We start from the raw sequence: 23,880 nt of genomic DNA, 5'->3' as shown, positions 1-23,880 counted from the left end.
TATTCTATTTATTTATTCATCTACTAACATCTCATCTCACATCTCTGCCATCCTCACAGTTGTGTTTCTTTCTTTACATCACACTCTTTGTCTCCCTCTTTTCTTCCACTCACAAAGGGATCCCTATACTGTGGTATAAAGGATCCATATTATTATTATTATTTTTTCTGTGCCCTCTTCTTTGTCATATGAGCAGGAGCAAGGACAAGAACATTCTTGTTGAAGCAGATCCAGAACCTGAAAGGACTCTGAAGAGAAAATTAAGATAAGCTAAAATACAACAATCCAGAGATAACCTTTCAGAAATTTTCGAAAAGGAAGAGGAGATGGCAGCCGAAAATAATAATAATGTAAGGAAGATGCTTGGTGACTTTACTGCACCTAATTCCAATTTACATGGAAGAAGCATCTCCATTCCTGCCATTGGAGCAAACAACTTTGAGCTGAAACCTCAACTAGTTTCTCTGATGCAGCAGAACTGCAAGTTTCATGGACTTCCATCTGAAGATCCCTTTCAGTTCTTAACAGAATTCTTGCAGATATGTGATACTGTTAAGACTAATGAAGTAGCTCCTGAAGTCTACAGGCTCATGCTTTTCCCCTTTGCTGTAAGAGACAGAGCTAGATTATGGTTGGATTCTCAACCCAAAGACAGCCTGAACTCTTGGGATAAGCTGGTCACGGCTTTCTTAGCCAAGTACTTTCCTCCTCAAAAGCTGAGCAAGCTTAGAGCTGATGTTCAAACCTTCAGACAGAAAGAAGGTGAATCCCTCTATGAAGCTTGGGAAAGATACAAACAGTTGACCAAAAAGTGTCCTTCTGACATGCTTTCAGAATGGACCATCCTGGATATATTCTATGATGGTTTATCTGAGCTATCAAAGATGTCATTGGACACTTCTGCAGGTGGATCCATTCACCTAAAGAAAATGCCTGCAGATGCTCAAGAACTCATTGACATGGTTGCTAATAACCAGTTCATGTACACTTCTGAAAGGAATCCTGTGAGCAATGGGACGCCTATGAAGAAGGGAGTTCTTGAAGTTGATACTCTGAATGCCATATTGGCTCAGAATAAAATATTGACTCAGCAAGTCAATATGATCTCTCAGAGTCTGCATGGAATGCAAGCTGCATCCAACAGTACTCAAGAGGCATCTTCTGAAGAAGAAGCTTATGATCCAGAAAACCCTGCAATAGCAGAGGTAAATTATTTAGGTGAACCTTATGGAAACACCTATAACTCATCATGGAGAAATCATCCAAATTTCTCATGGAAGGATTAAAAGCCTCAACAATGCTTTAATAATGGTGGAAGAAACAGGTTTAACAATAGTAAACCTTTTCCATCATCCACTCAGCAGCAGACAGAGAACTCTGAACAAAATGCTTCTAATTTAGCAAATCTAGTCTCTGATCTATCTAAGGCCACTGTGAGTTTCATGAATGAAACAAGGTCTTCCATTAGAAATTTGGAAGCACAAGTGAGCCAGCTGAGTAAAAGGATCACTGAAATCCCTCCAAGTACTCTCCCAAGCAATACAGAAGAGAATCCAAAAGGAGAGTGCAAGGCCATTGACATAAGCACCTTGGCCGAACCCAAAGAGGGAGAGGAGGACGTGAATCCCAAGGAGGAAGACCTCCTGGGACGTCCAGTGATAAAAAAGGAGCTTCCCTCTGAGGAACCAAAGGACTCTGAGGCTCATCTAGAGACCACAGAGATTCCATTGAACCTCCTTATGCCCTTCATGAGCTCTGATGAGTATTCCTCTTCTGAAGAGAATGAGGATGTTACTGAAGAGTAAACTGCCAAGTTTCTTGGTGCAATCATGAAGCTGAATGCCAAATTATTTGGCATTGATACCTGGGAAGTTGAACCTCCCTTGTTCATCAATGAACTAAGTGATCTGGATCAACTGACATTGTCTCAGAAGAGACAGGATCCTGGAAAGTTCATAATACCTTGTACCATAGGCACCATGACCTTTAAGGCCCTGTGTGACCTTGGTTCAGGAATAAACCTCATGCCCCTCTCTGTAATAGAGAAACTGGGAATCTATGGGGTGCAAGCTGCTAAAATCTCATTAGAGATGGCAGACAATTCAAGAAAACAGGCATACGGACAAGTAGAGGACGTGTTAGTAAAGGTTGAAGGCCTTTACATCCCTGCTGATTTCATAGTCCTGGATACTGGAAAGGAAGAGGATGAGTCCATCATCCTAGGAAGACCTTTCCTGGCCACAGCAAGAGCTGTGATTGATGTTGACAGAGGTGAAATAGTCTTTCAATGGAATGAGGACTCCCTTGTGTTTAAAACTCAAGGATCTCCCTCTGCAACCATGGATAGGAAGCAGAAAAAGCTTCTCTCAAAGCAGAGTCAGCCAGAGCCCCCACAGTCAAACTCTAAGTTTGGTGTTGGGAGGCCACAACCAAACTCTAAGTTTGGTGTTGAACTCCCATATCCAAACTCTAAGTTTGGTGTTGGAGAGTCTCAACAAAGCTCTGCACATCTGTGAGGCTCCATGAGAGCCCACTGTCAAGCTATTGACATTAAAGAAGCGCTTGTTGGGAGGCAACCCAATTTTTATTTATCTAACTATATTTTTCTTGATTATATGTCTTTATAGGTTCATGATCATGTGGAGTCACAAAATAAATATAAAAATTGAAAACGGAATCAAAAACAGCAGAAGAAAAATCACACCCTGGAGGAGCATCTGTCTGGCGTTCAGCGCCAGAACAGAGCATGGTTCTGGCGCTGAACGCCCAAAATGGGCTGCTTCTGGGCGCTGAACGCCAGAACAGGCATGGTTCTGGCGTTCAACGCCAGAAATGGCACACAAATGGGCGTTGAACGCCCAAAATGGCCACCAACCTGGCGCTGAACACCCAGAGTTGTGTGCAAGGGCATTTTACATGCCTAATGGGTGCAGGGATGTAAATCCTTGACACCTCAGGATCTGTGGACCCCACAGGATCATCTCAGAATCTGTGGACCCCACAGGATCTCCACCTACCTCATCATCTCTCTTTCCATTCATGATCATCCCTTCTATTTTCCATTTACCACTCACATCCATACACCCACTACCTTCAAAATTTAACATCTCTCTCCCACCCAATCCCACCCATATGGCCGAATACACACTCCCATCCATCTCCTCCATTTCTTCTTCTTCTTCATCTATTCTTTCTTCTTTTGCTCGAGGACGAGCAACATTCTAAGTTTGGTGTGGTAAAAGCATAGCTTTTTTGTTTTTTCCATAACCATTGATGGCACCTAAGGCCAGAGAAACCTCTAGAAAGAGGAAAGGGAAGACAAAAGCTTCCATCAAGGGTCTATAGCTCAGTGGTAGAACATTTGACTGCAAATCAAGAGATCCCTGAGATACCTCAGGGGATACATTTTCTTCCACACAATTATTGGAAGCAACTAAGGGTGGAACATCAAGAGCACTCCATCATCCTTCATGAAATCAGAGAAGATCTAAAAGCAATGAAGGAGGAGCAACAAAGACAAGGAAGAGACATAGAAGAGCTCAAGGACATCATTGGTTCCTCAAGAAGGAAACGCCACCATCACTAAGGTGGATTCATTCCTTGTTCTTATTTCTTCTGTTTTTCGTTTTCTATGTTATGTGCTTATCTATGTTTGTGTCTTCATTACATGATCATTAGTAGTTAGTAACTCTGTCCTAAAGTTATGAATGTCCTATGAATCCATCACCTCTCTTAAATGAAAAATGTTTTAATTCAAAAGAACAAGAAGTACATGAGTTTCGAATTTATCCTTGAACTTAGCTTAATTATATTGATGTGGTGACAATGCTTCTTGTTTTCTGAATGTATGCTTGAACAGTGCATATGTCTTTTGAAGTTGTTGTTTAAGAATGTTAAATATGTTGGCTCTTGAAAGAATGATGACTAGGAGACATGTTATTTGATAATCTGAAAAATCATAAAAATGATTCTTGAAGCAAGAAAAAGCAGCAAAGAACAAGGCTTGCAGAAAAAATAAAAAAAAAAGGCAAAAAAAAATATAGAAAAAAAAAAGTAGAAAGAAAAAGAAAAAGCAAGCAGAAAAAGCCAATAACCCTTAAAACCAAAAGGCAAGGGTAAATAAAAAGGATCCCAAGGCTTTGAGCATCAGTGGATAGGAGGGCCTAAAAGAATAAAATCCTGGTCTAAGCGGCTAAACCAAGCTGTCCCTAACCATGTGCTTGTGGCGTGTAGGTGTCAAGTGAAAACTTGAGACTGAGCGGTTAAAGTCAAGGTCCAAAGCAAAAAAAGGAGTGTGCTTAAGAACCCTGGACACCTCTAATTGGGGACTTTAGCAAAGCTGAGTCACAATCTGAAAAGGTTCACCCAATTATGTGTCTGTGGCATTTATGTATCCGGTTGTAATACTGGAAAACAAAGTGCTTAGGGCCACGGCCAAGACTCATAAAGAAGCTGTGTTCAAGAATCATCATACTGAACTAGGAGAGTTAATAACACTATTCAAAATCTGAAGTTCCTATAGATGCCAATCATTCTGAACCCTAATGGATAAAGTGAGATGCCAAAACTATTCAAGAGGCAAAAAGCTCTAAGTCCCGCTCATATGATTGAAGCTCTGTTTCATTGATAGTTTGGAGTTTATAGTTTATTCTCTTCTTTTTATCTTATTTGATTTTCAGTTGCTTGGGGACAAGCAACAATTTAAGTTTGGTGTTGTGATGAGCGGATAATTTATAAGCTTTTTGGCATTGTTTTTAGTATGTTTTTAGTAGGATCTAGTTACTTTTAGGGATGTTTTCATTAGTTTTTATGTTAAATTCACATTTCTGGACTTTACTATGAGTTTGTGTGTTTTTCTGTGATTTCAGGTATTTTCTGGCTGAAATTGAGGGACTTGAGCAGAAATCAGATTCAGAGGTTGAAGAAGGACTGCTGATGCTGTTGGATTCTGACCTCCCTGCACTCAAAGTGGTGTTTCTGGAGCTACAGAACTCAAAATGGCACGCTTCCAATTGCGTTGGAAATTAGACATCCAGGGCTTTCCAGAAATATATAATAGTCCATACTTTGGCCAAGAATAGACGATGTAAACTGGCGTTCAACGCCAGCTCTCTGCCCAATTCTGGCGTCCAGCGCCAGAAAAGGATCCAAAACCAGAGTTGAACGCCCAAACTGGCACAAATACTGGCGTTCAACTCCACAAATGGCCTCTGCAGGTGCAACACTCAGGCTCAGCCCAAACACACACCAAGTGGGCCCCGAAAGTGGATTTATGCATCAATTACTTACTCATGTAAATCCTAGTAGCTAGTTTATTATAAATAGGACCTTTTACTATTGTATTTGGCATCCTGGATTGTATTCTGATCCTGTGATCACATTTTAGGGGGCTGGCCATCTCGGCCATGCCTGGACCTTCACTTATGTATTTTCAACGGTAGAGTTTCTACACTCCATAGATTAAGGTGTGGAGCTCTGCTGTTCCTCAAAGATTAATGCAAAGTACTACTGTTTTCTATTCAATTCATCTTATTTCGCTTCTAAGATATCCATTTGCACCCAAGAATGTGATGAAGGTGATGATTATGTGTGACGCTCATCACCATTCTCCTCTATGAACACGTGCCTGACAAACACTTCCGTTCAACATGAAATAAGCTAGAATGAATATCTCTTAGATCTCTTAATCGGAATCTTCGTGGCGTAAGCTAGAATGATGACGGCATTCAAGAGAATCCGGAAAGTCTAAACCTTGTCTGTGGTATTCCGAGTAGGATTCAATGATTGAATGACTGTGACGAGCTTCAAACTCGCGATTGTTGGGCGTTAGTGACAGACGCAAAAGGAGGGTGAATCATATTCCAGCATGATCGAGAACCGACAGATGAATAGCCGTGCCGTGACAGGGTGCGTGAGCATATTATTCACTGAGAGGAGGGGATGTAGCCACTGACAACGGTGATGCCCTTGCATAAAGCCAGCCATGGAAAGGAGTAAGACTGATTGGATAAAGATAGCAGGAAAGCAGAGGTTCAGAGGAACGAAGGCATCTCCATTCGCTTATCTGAAATTCCCACCAACGAATTACATAAGTATTTCTATCCCTATTTTATTATATTAAATTCGAAAACACCATTATCAATTTATATCTGCCTAACTGAGATTTGCAAGGTGACCATAGCTTGCTTCATACCAACAATCTCCGTGGGATTCGACCCTTACTCACGTAAGGTATTTCTTGGACGACCCAGTGCACTTGCTGGTTAGTTGTATCGAAGTTGTGAACCATGGTATTGGCACCATGTTCTTGGCGCCACTGCCAGGGAAAGAAAGAGCCATGAATTTTACATAATTAAAGTGTAATCACGATTACGCGTACCAAGTTGCTCACGTTTCCAGGGATTGTTTGAGCCTGGACATCACAATTTCATGCACCAGTGCCATGCTATCCACACGACGCGGACGCGTTGCTCACGCTTTCGCGTGGGATGAGTTTTTTTGCAAGTGACGCGTTCGCGTCAGGGATGCGAATGCATGGGCCGTTTGTGCTAAACGCACACCAGCCGCACGATTCTAGCCCAGATTTCTGGGCATTGGATTTTTACGCCGATTTCCAGATCACGCGTTCGCGTGATTGACGCGGACGCGTGGGGGTAGTTTTCGCAATTGATGCGAACGCGTGAGCAACGCGGTCACATCGCGCGCTTCTCTTTTTTTTATACAATTATGCAATTATGCAATTATGCAGTATGCAATGCTTATAATATTCAGGTTCAATGAAAAATAATATAATATAAAAACAAACAACACGAAATAAAACTAAAAAAGAAACGACCATACCATGGTGGGTTGTCTCCTACCTAGCACTTTTAGTTAAATTCCTTAAGTTGGACATTGGATGAGCTTCCTGTTATGGTGGCTTATGCTTAAATTCATCCAGAAATCTCCACCAATGTTTGGAATGCCAACAGCCTCCGGGGTCCCAAACTAGGCATGTAAAGCTTCTGAGCAGCTTCAAACAGATTCTCAGGCTCCCGGGGTGACGAATATCAGAATATTTTCCAGGATCCCAAACTTTGCTTTTAAATCCGCCTTTGTCTTGATATATATTTTTCCATCCGGGCGGTTTGAAAATTAGATTCTCACCAAGATGACCAAACGTTTTCCGAGACCCATTTGATTGAACATGATACCAATCTGTGCACTTTGAATTGAAGCGTGGAACCTTATTGAATCTTGCGCACCAGCTCTGAGTACGAGCCATTTCCCTCTTACTCTTAAAGCCGCAGAGAGCTCTAAGCTTGCCATCTGTTTCAAGCAAACCATATTCAAGTGGAAAAGTAAAGATAAAGGTTAAGGATTGTACCCACTTGAAGCTTGTATTAGGTGGTAATGGCCTTGGGATAGGTGTTTCCAGTGGTTCTGTAAGTTCTACTCCCTTGTAATCTTCTGTGAACTCCTCCACTTTGTTGCAAGAGTCTTCAACTGCAACTGCGTCCTGATCAAAGTCTTCTATGTCTTCCTCATCACTCAAGTCATAAGCTGGAGGTTGAAAGAAATCTACCTCGACATCATCTTCGTATTCACTTGGGGAAGATTCTTCAATCTCAGAGAATTCACTTGCGGATGCAAGCTCATTACTAGGAGAACTTGACTTGAGACTATCATCATCAAGGAAACTTGCGTCTTGGGTTATTCCGTCTAGTTCTTCATAAAATACCTACTTTGGGGGTTGTGCACTATCCTCCTTAGCATCAATAGTAACGTCCTTGACGGAATTTTTCACAATTCTGGATTCCTATGGAGGTTCAGCATCTCCTAAATCTTTAATCAGTACTTCTTCTTCTTGGATAATTTGAGCTTCCTCCAATTGTTCCAGTATAAAGTTATGCTCATTACGCCCACTGGGGTTTCTAGTGTCTCCTTCACGCTACGTTTGTCATTAGATTCTCCACATAAAGCTATTGGAGTTCCTTGAGTGTCTAAACGTCTGGAAGATAATTGATGTATTGCTTGCTCCAGCTAATGAAGGGTTGTATGAAATTGATCTAATGTTTCCTTGAGGCGACCCTGTGACTCTCGAGGTGATGGATATAGACATGGTACATAAGGAAGTGGTGGTGTTTAGGAGTAATTGGATTAGAATTGGGGTAAATAAGGATCATATAGTGGTGAATGGTGAAAAGGAGCTTGTGAGTGTGGTGGTTCGAAGTTATGCTGAGAGGATGGTCTACAAGCACAGGGTGGGGCTTGTTGGTAACTACCAGGAAGTCCACCATATCTATCAGCTTGGTATGCATTGTAGAATGGTCTTTGTCCATGATATCTTGGAAGGTGTTGTTGCCGAAAGGGTTGATCAGATCCTCTTGGCTCCATCCATCTTTGATTGCTTAGACCTTGATGCATATTCCTGTTATAGCTTCTATTCCTTTCAACAAATTCAGAACCAAACTCAAAGCGAGAGGGGTGAGAGTTCATAGTAGCTAAATAGAAATAAAAGAGAAGAACTAAAACAAATAAACAAGTAAAAGAAAAATATTTACAATAACCAATAATAAGGCACACGTTTGCAGTTCCCCGGCAACGGCACCATTTTGAAGAGAGAACTTTTGCATGGTCTAGAATTCAGAATAAATTTCCGTTGCAAGTATAGTTTCTAAACCAACAAAAGTCCTTTCTCACAAACGTTTTGGTTGTCACAAGTAACAAACCCCTTAATAAATTGATAACCGAAGTATTTAAACCTCGAGTCGTCTTCTCAAGGAACTGCAGGGAGGTATGTTCTTATTATTGGTTATGAGTTTTGTAAATTGGGGGTTTTGAGAGTAAGGAACGAGTAATTTAAATGACAAGTAAAATAAATAAATAACTATAAAATAAACTCTTGGCAAGGTGTGAAAATTCGGAAGTCCTATCCAAGTTATTCTTATGAGAATGAAGGTTAATCCCACTTAGTTAACCTTTACTAAAGCAAGGAAAGTCAAGTGAACTAATTTGTTAGATTCCCCAAGTCCTAGCCAACTCCTAAGGAAAGACTAGAGTTAGTGGAATTCAAGTCAATTAGCAACCATAACCATCAATCACGATAAGTTCAATAACTCAAGAGTTTCCAGTTAATCAATTAAAGCCAAGGATATGAAAAGCTAAATAAGAATTATAAATCTGAAATACCTCAATTGCATTAATAAGAGAAAATAAATCTAAACATAAAGAGTTCATAAGCCAATTTGGCAACATAAGTAATTAAAGGAAAGCTTTAAAATATCTGAAAGCAAAAGAGAAATATAAAGTAAAAGGAATGTTGAACCTGATAGAGAGTTGAAATCCTAAATTGAAATAATAAGAAATCCTAATCCTAAAACCTAAGAGAGAGGAGAGAACCTCTCCCTCTAAAAACTACATCTAAATCATGAAAAGTGAATAATTGCAGAGCTCCCCTCTGAATGGATGCATTGCCCCACTTTATAACCTCCAATCTGTGCTTTCTGGACTTGGATCTGGGCCAAAAAGGATTTCAGAAATTGCTGGGTGCGTTTTCTACAGTTTCTAGTGCGTGGCGTCTGTCACGCGTCCGCGTGGGTCACGCGGTCGCGTTATCTGGGAGTTTTCCTTGTCACGCGTTAGCTTCGGTCGCACGTACGCGTCATCCACGTTCTGCTCAAGGCGCGCGTCCGCGTCAGTCACGCGTTCGCGTCACTGCCTTTTTGCGCTGGGCATGCGGCCGCGTCGTCCATGTGTTCGCGTCGCTGCCTTTTTGCGCTGGGCATGTGGCCGCGTTGTCCATGCGTTCGCGTTGCTGCCAGTTTCTTCAAAAACTCCATTTTGTGCTTTCCTTCCATTTTTGTACGTTTCCTTTCCATCCTTTAAATCATTCCTGCCTTAGGTGATCTAAAAATACTCAACATACAAATCACGGCATCGAATGGTAATAAAAGGTAATTAAAATAATTATTTTTAAAGCATAGGAAACATGTTTTTCACATATATTACATTATAAGGAAGGGAAAGTAAAACCATGCAATTTACATGAATAAGTGAGTAAAGAATTGAATAAATCACCTAAATTGAGCACAAAATACATCATAAAATATGGGTTTATCACATGGTCACTGGCATCACACATTAATTCGAATGGTAATGTCCAGTCTGGTGCAGAAATGATAGGTGCTGTGACCAACATAGCTTTCAGAGTCTCAAACGCCTGCAGACACTCTGTGTCAAAGACAAATGGCGTGTCAGCAGCTAGCAGATTGCTCAGAGGTTTTGCAATTTTTGAAAAATCCTTTATAAACCTCCTTAGAATCCTGCATGCCCCAAAAAGCTTCTGATTACGTTAACATTGGCAGGTAGTGGTAATTTTTCAATTACCTCTACCTTAGCTTGATCCACCTCTATTCCCTTATTCGAAATTTTGTGCCCAAGGACAATTCCTTCAGTCACCATAAAGTGACATTTCTCCCAGTTTAAAACTAGGTTAGTCTCTTGGCACCTTTTCAGAACAAGTGCTAGATGGTCAAGACAAGAGCCGAATGAGTCTCCAAATACTGAGAAGTCATCCATGAAGACTTCCAGAAATTTCTCTACCATGTCAGAGAAAATAGATAGCATGCACCTCTGAAAGGTTGCAGGTGCATTACACAGACCAAATGGCATCCTCCTATAGGCAAATACTCCAGATGGACATGTGAATGCTGTTTTCTCTTGGTCCTGAGGATCTACTGTAATTTGGTTGTAACCTGAATAGCCATCCAAAAATCAGTAGTATTCATGACCTGCTAGTCTCTCTAGCATCTGGTCTATGAATGGTAAAGGAAAATGATCCTTTCTGGTGGCTGTATTGAGCCTTCTGTAGTCAATACACATACGCCACCCTGTAACTATTCTTGTAGGAACCAGTTCATTCTTTTCATTATGAACCACTATCATGCCTCCCTTCTTGGGGACAACGTAGACAGGGCTCACCCAGGGGCTATCAGAAATAGGATAAATAATCCCAGCCTCTAGTAACTTAGTAACCTCTTTCTGCACCACTTCCTTCATGGCTGGATTTAGCCGCCTCTGTGGTTGAACCATTGGCTTAGCATCATCCTCCAATAGGATCTTGTGCATGCATTTTGCTGGGCTAATGCCCTTAAGATCACTTATGGACCACCCAAGAGCTGTCTTGTGTGTCCTCAGCACCTGAATTAGTGCTTTCTCTTCCTGTGGATTTAAAGCAGAGCTTATGATCACCGGAAAAGTGTCACCTTCTCCCAAAAATGCATATTTTAGGGATGGTGGTAGTGGTTTGAGCTCGGGTTTAGGAGGCTTATCCTTTTCCTGAGAAATTTTCAGAGGTTCTTTTATTTTCTCTGGTTTCTCCAAATCAGGCTGAACATCCTTAAAGATGTCCTCTAGCTCTGATTTGAGACTCTCAGTCATATTGATCTCTTCCACTAAGGAGTCAATAATATCAACGCTCATGTAGTCATTTGATGTGTCTGGATGCTGCGTAGCTTTGACAACATTTAACTTGAACTCATCCTCATTGACTCTCAGGGTCACTTCCCCTTTTTGGACATCAATGAGAGTTCGTCCAGCTGCTAGGAAGGGTCTTCCTAGAATGAGAGTTGCACTCTTGTGTTCCTCCATTTCCAGCACTACAAAGTCAGTGGAAAAGGCAAATGGCCCAAGCTTGACAATCATGTCCTCAATTATGCCTGATGGATATTTAATGGAGCCATCAGCAAGTTGAAGACATATCCGGGTTGGTTTGACCTCTTCAGTCAAGCCAAGCTTTCTGATAGTGGATGCAGGGATTAGATTGATACTTGCCCCAAGGTCACATAGAGCTGTCTTAGTACAAGTACCCTCTAATGTGCATGGTATCATAAAGCTTCTAGGATTCTTAAGCTTGTTAGAATGACTGCACTGCATTCTTCAGTGAGAACTCCAATCCTTCTTATGACTTAAGATCTCTTTCATGAACTTAGCATAAGAGGGTATTTGCTCAAGTACCTCTGCAAACAGAATCTTTATTTCAAGAGTCCTGAGATAGTCTGCAAAGTGGGCAAATTGTTTATCATGTTCCGCTTGACGGAGTTTCTGAAGGTTTATTTCCTACAGAGGCAGGTTGAGAAGCCTTCTTGAGGGAGTTATTGTCAGCACTTGCAGGTGTCTGATCCCTCACTGGCGTTTGAACACCAGAACTGAACATGGATTGGGAGTTTAACGCCAATTTTTCACCCGTTTCTGGCGTTTGAACGCCAGACTTATTCCTCTCTGGGCTCTTACTGTCCTCAGAGGGATTTTGGATAGCAGGTTGCTCATCCTCTGTCAGTTGTTCCTTTCTTGGCTTTCTACTGCTTTGAGTTGAGATATTTAATGTTTTTCCACTTCTCAATTGAACTGCTTGGCACTCCTCTATTATCTGTTTTGATAACTCCTGTTTTGTCTGATTCAATTGTGATTCCATATCCCTGTTAGCAATTTTGGTTTCTTGCAGCATCTCCTTAAATTCTGCTAACTGCCTTGTTATAGAAGATAGTTGCTGATTGAGTTCAGCAAATTGTTCCTGAGGATTAAAGTCAGTTGATACTGCCTTAGCTTCTTCTTTCATGGAGGGCTTACTACTTATATACAGATGCTGATTTCTAGCAACTATATCGATAAGCTCTTGAGCCTCTTCAATAGTCTTTCTTATGTGTATAGATCCACCAGCTGAGTGGTCTAGAGATATCTGAGCTTTTTCTGTAAGCCCGTAGTAGAAGATGTCTAACTGCACCCACTCTGAAAACATTTCAGAGGGGCATTTCTTTAGCATCCCTCTGTACCTCTCCCAGGCGTTATAAAGGGATTCATCATCCTCTTGTTTAAAGCCTTGGATGTCCAGCCTTAGCTGTGTCATCCTTTTTGGAGGGAAATATTGATTCAGAAATTTGTCTGATAACTGTTTCCATGTTCTTATGCTTGCTGTAGGTTGGTTATTTAACCACCTCTTAGCTTGATCTTTTACAGCAAATGGAAACAGTAATAATCTGTAGACATCCTGATATACTTCCTTGTCACGTACTGTGTTAGTAATTTGCAAGAACTGTGCTAGAAACTTAGTAGGTTCTTCCTGTGGAAGACCAAAATACTGGCAATTTTGCTGCACCATGACAATGAGCTGAGGATTTAGCTCAAAACTGCTTTGTTTGATGGGAGGTATACAAATGCTGCTCCCATATGCAGCAGTAATGGGGTTAGCATATGACCCTAGAGTCCTTCTGGACTGTTCATTTCCACTTAAGTCCATGATGGAGAAAAGGGAATTGTTATGAATTGCAAATAAAGTATATTTTTATTTTTATTTTATTTAAATAGAAACAAACCGAATAGTTAAAAATAAATAAAAATAATAAGATAAAATAAAATAATTAGAAATTAAAATATAAATTTCCAAAATTAAGAGAAAAATAAATTTGAAAACTAAAAAAATTACTTAATTAAGAAGATTTGAAAACTTTGGATATGATTTTTGAAAAAGATTTTGAATTTTGAAAATTCAAAAATAAGATAAGATAGAATAAAAAGTTTTAAAATAAAAATCTGAATTTTTAAAGGAGAATTCAAAAATTAATTAAAATAAAGAGAAAAGATATTTTTGAATTTAATGAAGAAAGAGAAAAACAGTAAAAATGACACCAAACTTAAATTTTTAGATCAAAACAAATGAAACAAACAGAAAAACTTTGAATATCACGATGAACGCTAAGAACAACTTTTGAAAAATTTTTAAGAAAACAGAAACACAAAGGACACCAAACTTAAAATATGAAACTAAACTCAAACAGAAAAACTCAATTATTAGTTTATAAAAATTTTCGAAAAAAATTTGAAAAGGAAAATAAGGATTTTAAAAAAAAAGTTTCAACCAAAAACAATAATAGAAGACGCAATTTTAGTGACTCTAATCTAAAAGGATAAATTTTTCCTAATCTAAGCAACAAAATAAACCGTCAGTTGTCCAAACTTGAACAATCCCCGGTAACGGCGCCAAAAACTTGGTGCACGAATTGTAAATCACACTTTTCACAACTCGTACCACTAACCAGCAAGTGCACTGGGTCGTCCAAATAATACCTTACGTGAGTAAGGGTCGATCCCACGGAGATTGTTGGCTTGAAGCAAGCTATGGTTATTTTGTAATTCTTAGTCAGGAAATTAATAATAAAAATGGTTGGGTTTATGAAAAGTAATTAACATAAAATAAATAATACTTGTTATGAAGTAATGGAGAACAGATTGAGGTTTTAGAGATGCTCTGTCTTCTGAATCTCTGCTTTCCTACTGTCTTCTTCTTCACGCACGCAGGTCTCCTTCCATGGCAAGCTGTATGTTGGTGGATCACCGTTGTCAATGGCTACCATCCATCCTCTCAGTGAAAATGGTCTAAATGTGCTGTCACCGCACGGCTAATCATCTGTCGGTTCTCACTCATGTTGGAATAGAATCCGTTGATTCTTTTGCGTCTGTCACTACGCCCAACACTCACGAGTTTGAAGCTCGTCACAGTCATCCCTTCCCAAATCCTACCCGGAATACCACAGACAAGGTTTAGACTTTCCGGATCTCAGGAATGGCCACCAACAATTCTAGCCTATACCACGAATACTCTTATCGTGAACTAGGAGGCTAAGAGATACACACTCAAGCTAGTGCAGATAGAACGGAGGTGGTTGTCAGGCACACGTTCATAGGTGAGAATGATGATGAGTGTCACAGATCATCACATTCATCAGGGAGAAGTGCGAGTGAATATCTTAGAATAGAAACAAGTGTGATTGAATGAAAAATAGTAGTAATTGCATTAATTCATCGAAATACAGCAGAGCTCCTCACCCCCCAATCATGGGGTTTAGAGACTCATGCCGTCAGAAATAGAATGTAAAACGTGAAAATGTCATGAGATACAAAATAAATCTCTAAAAGTAGATTTTATACTGAACTAGTGACCTAGGTTACAGAAAATGAGTAAACTGAGGTAGATAGTGCAGAAATCTACTTCCGGGACCCACTTGGTGTGTGCTTGGGCTGAGCATTGAGCTTTACACATGTAGAGGCTTCTCTTGGAGTTAAACGCCAGGTTGCAGCCTGTTTCTAGCGTTTAACTTCAGAATAAGGCAGGAAGTTGGCGTTTAAATGCCAGTTTGCGTCATCAAAACTCGGGCAAAGTATGGACTATTATATATTGTTAGAAAGCCCTAGATGTCTACTTTCCAACACAATTGAGAGCGCACCAATTGGGTTTCTGTAGCTCCAGAAAATCTATTTCGAGTGCAGAGAGGTCAGAATCCAACAGTATCTGCAGTCCTTTTTCAACCTCTGAATCAGATTTTTGCTCAGGTCCCTCAATTTCAGCCAGAAAATACCTGAAATCACAGAAAAATACAAAAACTCATAGTAAAGTTCAGAAATATAATTTTTGCATAAAAACTAATAAAATTATACTAAAAATTAACTAAAACATACTAAAGACTATGTAGAAACAATGCCAAAAAGCGTATAAATTATCCGCTCATCAGTACATCAGATTAGGAATCTCCGATTTCGAGATATTAAATAATGGTGACAAGTGAGGGAGGCCGTATTGTTTTTTCCTTCATCAAGTTTTTTTTTTTTTATTTGATTTTTCTTGACAAGGTTTTCAATGAGGCAATCCCATCACAAAGGAAATTATACTTTTTTTTTTTCACTAAAGTCTTTTTTTTTTTCCATTGGGTTTTTCTTTAGTAAGGTTTAATGAGACATAATCCTAAATGGTCATCCAAAGAGAGTGTTGTGATAAGAATGAGATGGATGTCCATTTAACATGGGCTGCTCAATTTTTCCATCTGAAGCAATACACACAATCAATAACAATTTTTTCTCTCTTTTATACTGTCAAAATACTCTTCTCTCTCTTATATATTTTACTATATATATATATATATATCATCTTTATTATATTGAGATATTAATTATAGTGAATATTAATATTAGAATTATCTAATTATACTTCTTTATTTTATATTTATTATTTTTTTTATTTGTTTATTTATTTATTTTACAACAAATTCAATTTATTGTGAACTTATAGCCCACCATTGTTACCGTATAGGCTCCTGTGGTTGACATGCCGTATTATTTTCCGTTTCATTTCCATTGCCAATATGCATTTGTACCCACTGACCCATACATGGTCAAACCATTAACTTTTTCCCTATTTCTTCATGGTTTACATCAAATTTGTTATCAATTATACTAGCATATTGTCCAACTCTTCGTTTTTACCATAATGTATTTTAATTGATTACTTTTTCTATAGCATAATAAATTTAAAATAATATATATCTGATTAAAGAATCTTTAAAAAATGTAATTTGGAGAGATCAAATTCAATTTTTCACAATAACTAGCTAATTAACTATTTTAAAATTATTTCTACAACATTATATAAGATTTTTTTTTCTTTTGAAATAAACAAAAATTAAATTTTCAATTTTTAAGTCATAAAAATTTTAATATTATATTATAATATAATATCACTTTTTTTTTTAAATTTAAACTAATAAAAAGACATATATATATTATATGGTAAATGACATAATTAAATAAAATAAGGTTTTAAATTACATAACTGCAATATTTGAGATTTAGTTATATTGAAGTCATCTTCCATATCTATATATACCACGACCAATTGTAAGGTTTTAACTTTTTGCATGTAATTAATCTCCATCTACAAAAAGTTAGGTCACAATTTATATATATAGATATGAAAGAGGACTTCAAGTTTTCAATGTAATCAAATCTCAAATGTTGTATTTATGTAATTTAAAATTTTATTTTATTCAATCATGTTATTTATATATATAGATATGAAAGAGGACTTCAAGTTTTCAATGTAATCAAATCTCAAATGTTGTATTTATGTAATTTAAAATTTTATTTTATTCAATCATGTTATTTATTTATGATTATATCTCTAATATTTATTTTCCAAAATTTAAATAATTGGATAAAATATTTTGTATCTAAACTCTGGATAATGAAAAAAAATGGTTAAGTATGATTTTGGTCTCTAAAATTTAAGAAAAAATTTTATTCGTTTTCGACTTGTTTTTTTGCATTCAAATTCGTCTCTAAGATTAAACTTAGTTTTAAAATCGTCATTCGGACCTACCTCGTCTCACTACGCCTGGACCTCGCCCTCGTCCCGTATTCCTCCTCCTCGTCAGGGAGGTAGTGGTGGTGACGGTGGTCGTATTCCTTGCATTTTCAGCATCATCGCCGCACCTCCCTTTTCTCTTTTCTCCCTGTCCTTTGCCGTCTAGACTCACTGTCACTGCCACCATGTAGCTCCACCATCACTGTCATTACAGACAAGTTAAGATTTTAGTTCTTAGTTCTTATTCTTATTCATCATAATCCCTAATTTTTGAATTCATCACAAACCATGTGGCTGAACTAATAGAAAACCTTGTAAAACATGGGTGGTGGTGTTTTTGTTCTTTTTTTTTTTTTGAAAGTAAGAGCTCAACACTCAACTTGAGCAAAGTAAGACTAAGAGAATAACAATAAAGACATAAACAACTCTTATGTCATCTCCAGTATAGCAATCAAGAACATGAGTTATTTACAACAGGTGGTGTTCTTGTTCTTGTTTTTGTTTCTAGATTATTGTTGCTTTTCTTGGTTCTTTGGTTTTATTGAGAAATTGGAGGAAGAACAAGATGTTTATTGTTCTTGTTAATGTCTGATTTTCTTGTTAATATTTATTTTGACGATGATTTTCTTTATTTGTTGGAGTGGTGTTATTGAATTGATGTTTTGGTTTTGATTTATTTGAGATTGTTATTGAAGGTTGGATTTATGAATGGATAGCGATGGGGTGGTAGGGGGTGGGTGGTGACGGTGATAAGAGAGAAACAAATGTTTAGTAGAAGTGGTAATGATAATGGTGTGAAAAATAGATGATGATGGTGATAAGAAGAGAGAGAAAAATAGGAGTATTTTTGTCATTTAAAAAATTAATCTGTCCAAAAGAATGATTTGAAAACTACGTTGAACTTTAGAGACGATTTTATATGAAAAAATGTTGACGAAAAAAAAAATTTCGATCTAAAATCATAAGAACCAAAATCATACCTAATCCAAAAAAAAAAAATGAATACAATAAGAATTAATGAGTTAGGAATTCTTTTAGTAAAAAATTTAATATTATGTTATGATTTTTTTTTTGGTCAAAATTTAAAAGTGGAAGAACTAAATCACATCATCATCACCAACTCAATCACTTAATTAATAATAATAAAATTGTGAATCAACATAATATATAACACAAACTATTCCCCTGAATGATAATTTACTCTGTCGTATTAAATTGTGGAGTGGGGGCAACTACTAAAATTAAAGGTTTGGGGGATCTGGGTTTGAAATTCAAATCATGTGGCGGATTCAATTGATGAACACACAATACAAATAGCAGTATATGCCTTGCATGATAAGATCATACATGCAGTGGACCACATAGCAGCTGAGAGACTATAACTAGAAAGAGACCGTTTGGTGACTACTGTGATAATGACCACTCTACGTCTCTACCATACCTGTGCAGTTAAATTATCCACTCCTTCTTTTATTATTATTATTATTATTATTATGAAAATAAATTAAAAATTTAATTTTGATGTATTGATAGTATAAAATATTTTATACAATCATTCAATCGTATTTACTTTTTTAGATAATTATTTACACAATTAATATTACCAGAGGGTTAACCACCAAAAACGTCTCCGAATTATTTAAATACCGACAAAAATGCACTCGAATTTTACTATCGACAAAAACGTTTTTAAATAATTTAAAAATACAACAACAATATCCAACAGTAAATATATATTTTTAAAAAATACCGTACAGATTGAATTTTGATGTGATTTTTTACAAAAATAATTAAAAAAATAAAATATTATTATTCTTAAAATTTGGTGATTTTTTTCTAAGTATATATTTTTTTATGATTTTTTAAAAATATTATTAGTTCTTAATAAAAAAATTACAAAAAAAATATATACTCAATGAAAGTTTAACAAATTTTAAGGATAATAATATCTCATTTTTTTAATCTTGTTTGCAAAAAATTGCATCAAAATTCAATCTTTAATGTATTGTTTGAGAAATACACATTTAATGTTAGATAATTTTGTAAAAAAACTAATATTAAATATGTATTTCTCAAAAAATACATTAGAGATTGAATTTTGATGCAATTTTTTGCAATCATTATTAAAAAATAAAATATTATTATTCTTAAAATTTGGTGATTTTTTGTTAAGTATATATTGTTTTGTGATTTTTTAAAAGTATTATTTGTTGTTAACAAAAAAAATATATAAAAAATATATACTTAACGAAAAATTACCAATTTTTTTATAATAATATCTTATTTTTATAATTATGATTGCAAAAAATTGCATCAAAATTCAATCTCTAAGGTATTTTTTAAAAATATATATTTACTATTGGATATTATTGTTGTGTTTTTAAATTATTTGAAGGCATTTTTGTTGATAGTAAAATTCGAGTGTATTTTTGTCAGTATTTAAATAATTTAGGGGTATTTTTGGTAATTAGTCCTATTACTAAAACAATTTTTTTTTTTTTGGCTACGAGTAAAAAATTTTTATATGTCGATGGATCAAAATTAAAATTTTAAATTACACTAATAATAAACGGAAAAAAGAAATTCATGGAGGTACATTAGAGTAGATTTTGGTAGGTGAGGTATTGTGTCTTACCTTTTTAGGTAGAAGACACTCTTAATATGCGAGGTATATTAAAAGTTACGAAGTATGGACACTTTATTAAGTTGTCGTATTCGTGTATCGGACACATTTTGAATACGATATTTGTTCGATACACGTGTCTGTTGTATTTAATCACGTCTTAATGAAAATAAAAAAATTTTTAGACATATTTAAATACACCTAAATAGTACCAAGTGTGAGTGTGTTCAACCTTATTCTTAATATGTATTTTTGAAATAAATTTAGAAATAATATATATTATATATTATTTATTAAAATAAAAAAATATTTAAATATTTTATATAATTAAAATAAGATATTAAAAATAATTAAAAATTAATTTATATTTTAATATCAATAAAATATCAAAATATTATTATTATTTTTCTAAAAAATACATCATGTTTTATATATATGTATATTCCCATATCTTATAAAATTTTAAAATTTATGTATAAACATATCCCGTGTCATGTCGTGTTCTCTGTGTGTATCAAAAGATTGAAAGCTTTTATGAATTAATAAGATATTATATTGTACTTGTACGACAAAGTGCACTGTTACTACTGCTGCTTTTTCTAATTAACAAAAATTTAGATATGTTTGGTATTGGTATTTTATTAGATCAGTGTTGATATAATTTTAGCCTCTTAGTTAATTCATTAAACAACGATAAAAATACTAACACGACACATATTAAAATAGCTCTCATATTCAGGGACGGATCTACTCAATAGGTAGTGGGGGCAACTGCCCCAGTGAGATTAAAAAAATTAGTGAGATTAAAAAAATTAATGAGTAATTCTTAAGGAAATATTCAATTTGCCCCCACAATCTAATTAATTTTGACCCCACCCTCTAAATCCTTAACCCTTCTCCTTCTTCCCTCTCCTTCTTCCCTTTTTTTTTTAATTTTGTTTCTCTAATTCTCTGCTCCCGCCTCCAACCCTAATGCTTCTAGAGTTTCAGACTCTAGCAGGCAGCAGTCTAGCCCTCCAGAGTTACCGTCGTCCGCCGCCACTCGTCCACTCTGCCACTAACGCTTCCAGTCTCCGTCGATTTTTCCTTGCATCGCCTCAGCCCTCATGTACGCATTTGGTTCTGCCTCAGCGTTTCTTCGGCGTCTGGTTTTGTCTTCTTCTTCTTCTTCTTCCTCGGTCTTCACAGGTTCAATCCTCGTCTAGTTCTGTCTTCCCGTTCCTTCAGGCTTCGGCATCTGGTTCTGTCTTCACTCTTCAGCAATTCAGGGTGCGGGACTGCGGGCTGCTACGTGTTCTGCCGCTGGTTCTGCGGCTCTGCCGTTGGGTCCTAGCTCCTGGTCCTGGGTGCCACTGGTTCTGCTGCTGGGTGCCGCTGGTTCTGCCGCTGGGTCCTGGCTCCTGGGTGCCGCTGGTTCTGCTGCTGGGTTCTGCCTCGTGGAGTTTAGGATTTTGTAGTTCACTCTTGCCGCTTGCCCTCTTGGTACAGTCGTACAGACATTCATGATTCATGAATGATAATTGTTAATTGTTTTTTTGTTAATTGCCTCTTAGATTTGCAGTTTAGTTCTGTGATTCTGTCTATGTAATTGTTGTTGTTGGAATTTAGAAATCAATTTTGTTGCTGTTGGAATTTAGTTCATTAGTTGTTGCTGTTGGAATTTAGAAATCAATTTTGTTACTATATATATATGTAATGATATGCATTTTCTTTGCTTTTCATGGATCTGTTGTTGTGACCAGAACAAAGCTAATAATCCTTATTCAATATTGATGATGATTATGTAATATATGAACTTTCTAAGACTCCATGTTTTGTCCTTGTTCATGGTTCTTTGACTCTACATTTGTTTAATTATTGAATTGTTGCATTTTTTCTCAGATAGATAGAGTTTAGTTGTAAAAGAAAACAGAGGCACTGGCTGATTCCCCTTAATGCAGTTTAGTTCATTAGATGTTGCTATTGGAATTTAGAAATCAATTTGAATGACACATGATTATCAATTTTAAAATAATTGTTTAGTCACATATATAGAAAGAGAGATATTTGATTGTATTGACAATGAAAAGATTATTCAGTCTTTTCAAAATATGAAACTCAGAAGAATGAAATTTTAAATTATTTGTTATTGTTTATATTATTATTTTATTGTTTTAATTTATTAGTTAAATAATTTGAGAAGTAATCATATTTTATAATATTATAGTACAATTATACAAATTATTATTATATTATATATATTTTGTCCCCACAGACAAAATTTTCTGGATCCGTCACTGTTCATATTAATAGTAATAAGAATCATACTCAAATTCATGTGAAATATATGATAAATCGTTTATTACTAGCTATTTTAACAGTCAACAAATAATTTCTAATCTAATCAAAATTATTTTTTAATAAGTGGAAGACTAGCCACGAAATATACACACACAAATTTGTTGTTTTCAGGAAATTACGTTTGCAAGAATTATATATGTTTGTCAATACGAATTTGAACTTTTGTTGCGTACAACTGACATTTATCATATACGGTATATATAGAGAGAAAAATATGTGTACATAACAGTACAAAAATTGTTGGTTTTCAGGAAATTACGTTTATTGAAACGCGTTTATTCAACACAGAAAATTAATGGAAGGAAAAACAAAAGCAGATATATAGAGTACTCTGCTAATGATTATGATTAAATATTCGAATTATGCTCATACATCGTATTTGTTTATACAGATCAGAGGGTAGTAGATAAAGAGTTGAAGTATATGTGTGAGTGTGACAATAAATGGGCGCACCTCCCAATTCAATAGTAATAATAATAGTAATAGTACCTATTCTTATTATGTTCCCTGTAATAAATTTTTGAGCTATATATATACACTACACTATTTAATGACATTGCTCTAACATCACAAAAAGGTGTTAATACTATTTAACTTCAACGTACAATATGATTTGGTTTGTTTTGTAGAACGATAACTAAATGATTTCTTTTTCAGTAAAATCTAGTAACTATTTAACTATTTTCATTCTGCTCTGAATTTCTCTTATCATTATGAATACTAATATATATGGTTTGGTCACGAGAGATGGTATGATCCAATTGGGAATCAAATTGTATAGCCATGTATCATAATTATTATGTCCGTGAAAAAAGAAACAAAAAGAGAAGAATGCGAATGCAATGGCAATGATGTTTGGGAAGTGAAAATGGTTATGATAGCGGCTTTTGAAGAGGGTTGCTTTTATATGCTTTTGTACTTGCATTGCATGAATACAAACCAAACCAAAGTATAAGGCAAAAGGTGAGAAAGCAAACAAGGAAAAGGCCTAAATGAACAAAGAAAATATGCAAACCCGCAAACCTCGCTGATGGAAGGATGGAGAGTAGACACCTGTGTTGAGGACAAAAGAATTTTGGAGAAATGTTAAAGGAAGAGACGCGTGATCATGATTCCACAATATTATTCCTCACGGTAAAATGTTAATTAAGCTTTATATATGTTCTGGTGGTTGAGAAAATAATAATCCTTCTTGTATATATATACTAGCACAAGATTCCGTGCATCGCATAGATTGAAAATTTCTATTTTTTTTTTCAGTCTTTTTAGATTGTCATTTTTATATTAATAAAAGTATTTTTGTTGTTTAATTTTTTATTTAAAGATAAAAAATTTATTTATTTTATCACTATTCAAAATATATAAGTATTATTTCTTAATCCATCATAATTTGTAAAATTTTTTTTAATTAAGATCAAATTTATACTCATTTTTTCTATTCTTATTTTTCAAAACATTTATTTAAATATCAGCATACTATTTGATGAGTACTTAGAATTGGCTAAAGAAATCCTGCCTTACAATATATTGTATCATATTCAACTTCATAAATTATACGACAACAAATACAATTTAAACATATAAACGACACAATTTAAAAGATAAAACATAAACAAGAACCATAACCAATATCATTTATGTAAAAATTCTTTGATTTATTATGTTAAAATAATTTATTTCTTGGATAAAAAAATTATTTTACAAAAATATAAGTTATCATTTTTCAATGCTAATGAAAGTCTATAAA

At 35.8% G+C, this 23,880-nt stretch overlaps 1 non-coding gene across 1 annotated transcript; it reads right to left on the bottom strand.

Annotated features, from left to right (window-relative positions):
* Positions 1-722: 722 nt before the first annotated feature.
* On the bottom strand, positions 723-830 carry LOC148580358 (small nucleolar RNA R71). The gene has a single exon (XR_015895820.1). It is a non-coding gene; the product is annotated as a small nucleolar RNA R71 (small nucleolar RNA).
* Positions 831-23,880: the final 23,050 nt, after the last annotated feature.

The sequence above is a fragment of the Arachis ipaensis genome, chromosome B10 (assembly GCF_059453495.1).
Source record: "Arachis ipaensis isolate K30076 ecotype BB chromosome B10, ASM5945349v1, whole genome shotgun sequence".
NCBI classification, from domain to species: Eukaryota; Viridiplantae; Streptophyta; class Magnoliopsida; order Fabales; family Fabaceae; genus Arachis; species Arachis ipaensis.
Note: the sequence above shows the minus strand (reverse complement) of the source record. Positions and strands in the feature narration are given on the sequence as shown.